The sequence below is a fragment of the Leptonychotes weddellii genome, chromosome 12 (genome assembly GCF_054177405.1).
Source record: "Leptonychotes weddellii isolate Sample4059 chromosome 12, ASM5417740v2, whole genome shotgun sequence".
In the NCBI taxonomy this organism is placed as follows: domain Eukaryota; kingdom Metazoa; phylum Chordata; class Mammalia; order Carnivora; family Phocidae; genus Leptonychotes; species Leptonychotes weddellii.
In genome coordinates this window covers 74603114-74611875 of record NC_138380.1, presented here as the reverse complement: position 1 = coordinate 74611875, position 8762 = coordinate 74603114, and positions in this window count along the sequence as shown.

Here is an 8762-nt window from a genome sequence, read left to right as displayed (position 1 = left end):
CTCAGCCATCAGAAAAGATGAATACCCAACTTTTACATCAACATGGATGGGACTGGAGGAGATTATGCTAAGTGAAATAAGTCAAGCAGAGAAAGTCAATTATCATATGGTTTCACTTATTTGTGGAACATAAGGAATAGCATGGAGGACATTAGGAGAAGGAAGGGAAAAATGGGCAAGGGGAATTGGAGGGAGAGATGAACCATGAGAGACTATGGACCTGAGAAACAAACAGGGTTTTAGAGGGGAGGGGGGAGGGAGGATTGGTTAGCCCGGTGATGGGTATTAAGGAGGGCACGTACTGCATGGAGCACTGGGTGTTATACGAAAACAATGGATTGTGGATCACTACATCAAAAACTAATGATGTATTGTATGTGACTAACATAACATAATAAAATTTAAAAAAATAATAATAATGATATCAGAATAACAATTCCAAAACCAATGAATTCTGAGGTAAAGGCTAACTGAAATTGTTTGGTAAAATCTTGTGGAAAATATTTGTTTGACCAGCAAGTGCAAATTTTGACAGATTGTGTGCTAATATGAAATGCTAGCATGTAGTTACTTCAATTAAATATTCACTGACTCCACTACATCCTTTGTGAACATCACACAAATATGGAGAGTGGTCCTAAGCAGTGCTGCACAAAGTGAGGATTCTGAGACAGGTTTATAATGACTTGTTGTACGTATTTTAGTTTTAGTCTTATATAAACAAGTTACCTTTGTTAAAAAATGAAGAAGACAATTTATGTGAGACAGAAAACTTTAACACTTCATGGAGTGGACAGTCTCCTTTCCAAGAACTGCAAAATGGGGTGGGAGGCAAGAAGCTTTTCTAGGATAAAGAATAAAGAACAAGGAAGAGACAAACAGAAAATGTCTGATTGACTGAAGCCACATAGTCAACCTTGTTTGGGATGAGAAGGTACAGAGTTGACTTGGTATTTGGAGATTGGCTGCTGAATTTACCATCTTTCTGATCAAGTGAAGTGTTTACAGGAATAACAAAGTCATCTAAGCTTTGGTTTGCTAATGTGGCACCCCAGGCAGGAGTGACTCCATCTTGGGCCTAGAAAGTTACTTCAACAGTTCCCTCTTTGGATTATCCTCTTGATTATTCAAGAAATTTGATAAAAAAAATATCAGTCTTAGTGTGACTCTCGTTGCCATTACTTCTTTGGGTCTCAGTGTATTATTCAAAAAGATTATGTCAGGTTCCTATTCTTGGGGCCACTTACATTCTTCTGTTGTCTTTTATTGTTCTAGTCAGGGGAGACATCTGTCAGCTGGTCAGTGGCTGCCACATGCATTTAAAACTTTTGAGAGAACTCACTGTGTCAGGGAAACAATAATAATTATTAACAAAACAATGCCCATGGTTTGGAGAGCACCCTTGAGCCATTACTCAAACCAACTAGAATCAGTAAGAAATCATCCTGAAGGTGCGGAGGTATTTAAGCCAATTCCCCTCTTTATATATTTTGTGTATATATATATTTATATATTTTCCCCAGAAGTGTTTCTCCAGCAAGCTTGTTCCAGAGAAACTGAAGCATTGAAAATCAGGAAGAAGTTTATGATGGGTAGAAAGAACTACAGGACCCACCAGCATCATAACAAATCCAAGTCAGTTGTAGGTTGGATTACCCTCTTTTGCAAAGGTCTGAGATATGTGCACAATGGCATTATCTTTTTGAGCCAGGGCAAGGAAAAAGATGTACAAAAGAGTCCTAAAGCTCTTCATGGTGAAAGATTTAAGAAAAGGAAACACCTAGGAATAAACTTAACCAAAGAGGTGAAATACTTGTACTCTGAAAACCATAAAGCATTTAGGAAAGAAATTGAAGATGACACAAACAAATGAAAAGATATTCCATGCTCATGGGTTGGAAGAATACTGTAAAAATATACTACCCACGAGCAATCTACAGATCTAATGGGTCCCTATCAAAATACTAATAGCATTTTTCACAGAACTAGAGCAAGTACTAATAAAATCTGTATGGAACCATTAAAGATCCCAAATAGCCAAAGCAGTCTTGAGAAAGAAGAAAGAAGTTTCAAGATATCACAATCTCAGATTTCAAAATATACTACAAAGCTGTAGTAATCAAAACAGTATGGCACAAAAATAAACATATATCACTAGAACAGGATAGAGAGCCCAGAAGTAAGCCCACACTTCTATACTCAATTTATGACAAAAGAATCAAGACTCTGCAATGGGAAAAATTCTCTTCAACAAATGGTGTTGGGAAACCTGAACCACTTTCTTTACACAAAAGTGAAATCAAAATGGATTAAAGGCCTAAATGTGAGAACTGAAACGATAAAACTCCTAAAAGAAAACATAGGTAGTAATTTCTTTGACATCAGCTGTAACAACCTTTTCCTAGATATGTCTTCTAAGGTAAGGGCAAAAGCAAAAATAAACTGTTGAGACTACACCAACATAAAAATCTTTTGCACAGCAAAGGAAACCATCCACCTTGTAAATGATATTTGTAAATGATATATGTGATAAGGGGTTAAAATCCAAAATATATAAAGAACTTACACAACTCAACACCAAAAAACCCAATCTGACTTAAAAATGGGCAGAGGACCTGAATAGACATTTTTCCAAAGAAGACATACAGATGGCCAACAGACACATGCAAAGATGCTCAACATCAATAACCAACAGGCAAATGCAAATCAAAACCGCAATGAGATATTACTTTACACATGTCAGACCGGCTAGAATCAAAAAGGCAAGAAATAACCAGTGTTGGTGAAGATATGGAGATAAAGCTGCCCTTGTGCACTGTTGGTGGAAATGTAAGTTAGTGCAGCCACTGTGCTCAAAAAATTAAAAACAGAATTACCATATGATCCAGTTATTCCCCTACTGGGTATTTAACCAAAGAAAATGAAAATGCTCTTTCAAAAAGATATTTGCACCCCTGTGTTTATTGTAGGATTATTTAAAATAGCCAAAATATAGACGCAATCCAAGTGTCCATTGAAAGATGAATGGATAAAGAAGATCTGATAAATATATACAATAGGATATGACTCAGCCATAAAAAAGGACAAGACTGTCCCACTTGCGGCAACATGCATGGACCTAGAGGGCATAATACTAAGTGACATAAGTCAGACGGAGAAAGAGGAGTACCATATGATTTCACTTATATGTGGAATTGAAAAAACAAACACAAGGGGCGCCTGGGTGGCTCAGTTGGTTGAGCGTCTGCCTTCGGCTCAGGTCATGATCCCAGGGTCCTGGGATCGAGCCCCGCATCAGGCTCCCTCCTCCGTGGGAAGCCTGCTTCTCCCTCTCCCACTCCCCCTGCTTGTGTTCCCTCTCTCACTGTGTGTCTCTCACTGTCAAATAAATAAATAAATAAATAAAACACAAAACCGACTCTTAAATACAGAAAACAAACTTGGTTGCCAGAGGGGTGGTGGGTGGGGCGATGGGTGAAATCAAGGGGATTAGGAGGTATAAACTTCCAGTTATAAGTAAGTCACAGAGATGACAAGTACAGTGTAAAAAAAGAAGAAGAAAAGGATGGTCAACAAAAGGAGGAATGGAAAGAAACATTCTTGATCCTCTTGATCGGCCATCGTGGGAAGAAACAGTCTCTTGATGTCAGCTGCTTCTCTTCCTCATCAGTTTGATTTTGAGGTCTCCAGCATTTTCACAGGATCAGCTGTCAAGTGGAGCCTTCTTCAGTTGTGAAATATGTACCCAAGGTTCTTTGACCCCTTGTAATTTCACAGCAGTGTCAGTGGTCAAGTGTACTTGGTAGGTCCTTTCCCAGACGCTCTCTTTTGCAAAAGCCTTAGAGTGAAACAATAACTGTAAATGACAAAAGACTTTAAAATGACCGTGGTTAAAGATCTAATGAGAGTTAGTTATAATGTAAATGGTAAGAAAGTTTGGTTATTTGTGACAAAACTTTTAGGACAAGAACTGGAATTATGATTGATAACATACCAAAATATCAGATTTTTAGAAAGGTTATACAGTTTCTGGAACATTTTTATTAATAACTAATACAAATATAACCTAAGAAGGTTTAAACATCACTTCTTATCTGACATGCTTCCTGTGTAATTTAACATATCAAATCTAATTAATTTAACATCTCTCTTTTATAAGGTGAGAGACAAACCCTTTGAGACTTTCCAGGGATCCTCTGGGCAGCCTATGTGGTTTCAAGGACAAAAGGAATCCATTTGGAAATTTGATTTGGGGAAGTGTTCAAAACATCAAAAGGTTTGCTCATTTGACTAAATGGGATCACAAATAATTATGAAATAATAATTATTTAACCAAGATGCCAATGCGAGATTTTAAAGGCAAATACAGAAGTTGACATAATGTGAAAAACTTAGCTCTTTTAAAATTGAGAAGACTTGGCTTTCATAAGTTATTAAAGACTTAATAAAGACAAGCATGAAGCACAGGAAATTATTTTGATAAGACACAAAATCTTTGCTGTCTAGGCAGATTACTTAAAAGGTAAAGAAAAAACTTTGTTCACAATTTATTATTAAGAGCAGTCCAATATTCTTTGCCCTGTTAACAAAGAACAGTATATTTTTTATATTAAAGCTCATTTTTTTTAAAGATTTTATTTATTGGGGCACCTGGGTGGCTCAATTGTTAAGCATCTGCCTTCAGCTCAGGTCATGATCCCAGAGTCCTGGGATCAAGCGCCACATTGGGCTCCCTGCTCCATGGGAAGCCTGCTTCTCCCTCTCCCACTCCCCCTGCTTGTGTTCCCTCTCTCCCTGTCTCTCTCTGTCAAATAAATAAAATCTTTTTAAAAATTTATTTATTTATTTATTTATTTGACAGAGAGAGGGCACAAGTGGGGGCGGGTGGGGAGCAGCAGGGAGAGAGAGAGGGAGAAGCAGGCTCTCTGGGGCAGGGAGCCCGATGCAGGGCTCGATCCCAGGACCCCGGGATCATGACTTGAACTGAAGGCAGATGCTTAACCATCTGAGCCACCCAGGCACCCCATATTAAAGCTCATTTTTTTAAAAAAACTTAAATCCATTCCAATCTTAGCCAGCTTTACCACACATACAATTCATTTTCCAGGATTCCTTTTCCACAAACCTACAACTCTTTATATCTATTCATATTTTCTCTTGTGTTTTTTCCTTCTTCGTCACTCTGGAATAGTCATTTCACTTTAAGGCAAAACAACTTTCTTTTTTCCCTTAACAAAAACAAAAACAACAACAAGAAAACATGTCCACTATATCTCTCCTTATCCAAAAAACACAATCTACTTTCCTTAGCTACTTTTCATACACAATTGTTTTTTACACCTTTATCATTTCTAACAGCTGTAAATACACATATTAGAGTTCTTAACTCTTAGAATCCTTAATTTCCAGTGGAAACTAAGAAGTAAGCAATTATGGACTGGCAAACTTATAAACACATTTCATAATTTCTACAAGTATGCTCTTTCTCACAGTAAATTTTTCAGTGTGGCACAAAATATGTTTACTAATAGACCCAAATATCTTTAGTTCTGTAAATGGAAACCAAAAGTGGATAAATGTACAGTAATTAATGTTTCAGTATTTTATCTTACTTGGAAATGATCTAGATGTTCAGTGAATATCCAGTATAGCTTTAAGATTTCAAGTTACCTAAAAAGGTTTTGGAAACTATTTTTAAGTAGACACACTGTAAAGCATAATTATTGTTGAAAAGTTTATTTATAAACTCACATCTATTTAATTTGTTTCTTTTTAACAATTATGTTTAGGTTATTCATGAAAATTTCATGAGACATTAAACAGCTAATCATCTTTCTTGCTGACAAATTGTATAACAGAGACAACAAAGGCTTATTTTACTTTTAGTAAACCTAGGTAGAATAAAAGTATTGTGTGCAGTGCTGATAACTCAAAAGACATTCTATTTTAGTTAAATCAACAAATTTTAACTACCTTTTATTTATTGAAGACTTTCTAGATCATGTGAACCTGAACTGTGCTCTTTACAAATACCACTGGAGGTAGAAAAACTTACACATTTATATTGTACATAAATAGATATACACAAACATAGATACAAAGAGATCTTAATAGCTTTAATTTTAAAATTTGAGCCATGAGATAGGAACAATAATACAAAATTCATTAGTTTATAGAAGAAGAGTTGGATCCAAATTGTGTTTCTGGCAGGTGGAATAACTTAAGGTTACCTGCTCAGATGGCTAGACCTTTTACAATTTTAGATGATAAGACTTTTAAGATTTTTTGTTTGCCTAGTTTCCAAATAGCCTTTGTCTTTTTTCCTTCTGATAAGAATTACCTCCCTGAAGTTGTATTTCAAAGAGATGGCCCTCAGGTCCTAGAGAAGACCAGGAAGAATATTTACATCTCAAAGACACAAAGAAAGAATGCAAATTCCTCCAAGAAGGACCTTTCCTTCCTCAGGCCAGAGTTTGTACAAGACCTCCAAACCTTTTGAAATGAATAGAGGGGAATTGGGGATTGAGGAAATAAGTAGACTTTGAGTTGTTTCTAAGGCCACACTTCTGGTCCTGTAAAGGATGGCGATTTCTAATTCCTCAGAGAATTGGATCGTAATCTGAGTGATTTCAAGGCATCAACCCATTCACCCAACTATGTTATCTTCAATTTGCTTCTGTATATCAGGAAGATCTTCAACTAAAATAAAAATCAGAAGATTCTTATGTTCCACATTTCGAGCTATTTGTTTTTGGAATATTTTTCTTACCCTATGGGTACATGGTTTCATTTAGTTTAGGGAAGAAGGCCTAAAAACTTCTTGTCAGACTCTGAATATCAGTTTCTAATTTAGCCAACTTTTGACCATAGAATTACTTTTAAAAAATCCTTTCATATAACATTGTATGTCAAGGATACTTCAACCTACTAATTTTTAAAATCCTTTCAAGTATCTTCTCAGGTTTTAGCTGATACAAATAGTAAATATTCCTGGCAGTATTGAATGACCCCATGAACTCAAGAGACACCCCAAAGAGGGTTGCAAAAGTTATGATCCTCCCAAGATCCAGAGCCGCTCCCAAAGATAGCCCAAAGAAAGAAAGATCATCCCCTTAGAGCAGGCAACTCTTGAGTGGGGCCCTGGCTACAAATGGAACGCAATCCACATTTCTGTCTGACCCTATTTTGGGGCCCCCAACCTGACAGTTGAGCTGCCTGCATAAGGAAGAACCGGCAGCCTGTGTGTCTCAGGCATTCAGAAAGCCAAGCAAGTTTTCAGGATACAAATGAGACAAGAAGACAATTAACTATCCCGGGGAGAGGAAGGATCAATAACCAATGGGCACCCCCAAAACCAAATTCCTAAGAGGGTAGATTGGGAAGGGACAACATGAAATGTTACTTTGTGTCCAATGGAAAAAATAAAACAATTTAGTAATGAATTTGACGTCCTTTATTTAAGGAGAAACAGTCTATGGATTGAGAGAGTTCTGTGCCTCACACGCAGTAGAACGTTCTTCCTGAGGGATTTTGGGCAAGGGCAGAGTTTTACAGACTGTCAGAAGAGGCAACACAGAAACAGGGTAGGAGGTGGGGAATTTCTTTATAAGGCTAGCTAAGGTCCTATTTTGTAGGGTAAGGTAAGCAAGCTAGTTAAAGCTGAGTTGGAGGATTGTGAGTGGTAGATGTTGTATTTCCTTGACAGGTGTTTTTGGTAAGTGCAAAACTTACTTCAGGTTTATATTTGTGATGTGGGTCCCAATATACAGATTATCACTTCCTTTCTTCACCAGTGACTGAGGAGATCCAGGAGAGATGACTCTAGTAAGAATTCTCACCCTTTGTTGGCAGAAGCCAGTTTTCCCAGGATCCCACCTGCAGGTTCCTTAGGATTTAAAGTAGAGAGCGTAGCCCTAGTATCTACCAGAATTTGGCAAAGTTTTCTGTTAATTTTAATTTCAGTTTCCCCTTGTCTTTGTATGGGAATAAGTGGTAGAAGACAACTGGGGACTTCGCAGAGTCCCACCAACACTGGAGGGGCCCATATGGAGACACTCCTCTGAGTATAGATCTGGCACCATTTTGAGTGTGAGTGTGTGAAAGTATTTGACAGAACCTTCCAGAACAATCTTTTTTCCACTATTGATTACAAATGAGACACCAATTTCTGGGCCGGGATTTTGATAAAGGACCCCTAGGTTGGTGTCATGAGGGAGGCCCCGTTATTTTTGTTTCTTCTGGCCTTGGAGCTATTGCTGTTGTAAGTCCACTGGGTTGATGGTCTTTGGTTGATGGTCTTGTGGGCTCTGCAGAGTGGAAAGGCAATGCAGCCAGAGGAGAGTAGACGGTGAGTACTCAAGTAAAAGAGGATAGAGAGGAGCAGTCAGAGTCCCATGAGTTTTATAGTCTTTTGTTTTTGGTGCCTCTTGTGTCTTTAATTTTTTATTAGCCTTTTGTGATGAGTCTTTCAGTGAAGCCATTTTGGAATTTTGAAGACTTTTGGAGGCTTCTGCATGCCAATTAAAATAGGTATCCCATTCTGTTTGTTGACTTGGGAACCCCTGCTTTCAAGTGCACTTTTTAAGTGAACAATCTTGTTTAATTGGAACATTCCCCATAATGGCCCTTATAATTCCAGGTTGTCTTTGTAGGATTTTGCCAGTTCTGCAGTCATCTCTAGCTTCTGTCATCACAGTTATTAGACATAAAATAGATGTGACAGAAGGTGGAGCACTCAGTTCTTCAAAACATAAGGATCTCAT